The sequence below is a fragment of the Arachis duranensis genome, chromosome 7 (genome assembly GCF_000817695.3).
Source record: "Arachis duranensis cultivar V14167 chromosome 7, aradu.V14167.gnm2.J7QH, whole genome shotgun sequence".
Classification (NCBI taxonomy): Eukaryota; Viridiplantae; Streptophyta; class Magnoliopsida; order Fabales; family Fabaceae; genus Arachis; species Arachis duranensis.
The window spans coordinates 34,173,650-34,175,078 of NC_029778.3; positions in this window are offsets into that span (position 1 = coordinate 34,173,650).

Here is a 1,429-nt window from a genome sequence, read left to right on the forward strand (position 1 = left end):
GGCATAGACACTAAGACACTAATGATCACAAGACACAAACATGGACAAACATAAGCATAAAATTCGAAAAACAGAAGAATAAAGAACAAGGAAATCAAAGAACGGGTCCACCTTAGTGCTGACGGCTCTTTCTTCCTCTTGAAGATCCTATGGAGTGCCTGAGCTCCTTAATGTCTCTTCCTTGTCTTTGTTGCTCCTCTCTCATGATTCTTTGATCTTCTCTAATTTCATGGAGGATGATGGGGTGTTCTTGATGCTCCACACTTAGTTGTCCCATGTTGGAACTCAATTCTCCTAGGGAGGTGTTTAGTTGCTCCCAATAGTTTTGTGGAGGAAAGTGCATCCCTTGAGGTGAATCTCTCCATCTCCCATGACTCGGAGGTGAAAGCTTTTGCCTTCCCTTTCCTCTTTCTAGAGGTTTCTCCAGCCTTGGATGCCATAAATGGTTATGGAAAAATAAAAAGCAATGCTTTTACCACACCAAACTTAAAATGTTTGCTCGTCCTCGAGCAAAAGAAGAAAGAAGAAAGTAGAAGAAGAAGAAATGAGGAGAAAGGGAATGGCTCTTGTTTTCGGCCAAGAAGGGGAGAAGTGGTGTGTATGTTGTGTGAAAATGAAGGAGTGAAGAAGGGTATATATAGGAGAGGGGGAGAGGGATGTTCGGCCATTTGAGGGTGGGTTTGGGTGGGAAAGTGGTTTGAATTTGAATGGTGAGGTAGGTGGGGTTTTATGAAGGATGGATGTAAGTGGTGAAGAGAAAGATGGGATTTGATAGGTGAAGGGTTTTTGGGGAAGAGGTGTTGAGGTGATTGGTGAAGAAGAGAGAGAGTGGTAGGGTAGGTGGGGATCCTGTGGGGTCCACAGATCCTGAGGTGTCAAGAAAAAGTCATCCCTGCACCAAATGGCATGCAAAATCACGTTTTGTGCCAAATCTGGCGTTAAACGCCGGGCTGGTGCCCATTTCTGGCGTTTAACACCAGCTTCTTACCCTTTTCTGGCGTTTAACGCCAGTCTGGTGCCCCTTTCTGGCGTTAAACGCCCAGAATGGTGCCAGACTGGGCGTTAAACGCCCAACAGCTAACCTCACTGGCGTTTAAACGCCAGTGGGTGCATCCTCCAGGGTATGCTATTTTTCTTCCTGTTTTTCATTCTGTTTTCGCTTTTTTCATTGATTTTGTGACTTCTCATGATCATCAACCTACAAAAAAGAGAAAATAACAAAATAAAATAGATAAAATATAACATTGGGTTGCCTCCCAACAAGCGTTTCTTTAACGTCATTAGCTTGACAGAGGACTCTCATGGAGCCTCACAGATACTCAGAGCTATGTTGGAACCTCCCAACACCAAACTTAGAGTTTGAATGTGGGGGTTCAACACCAAACTTAGAATTTGGTTGTGGCCTCCCAACACCAAACTTAGAGTTTGA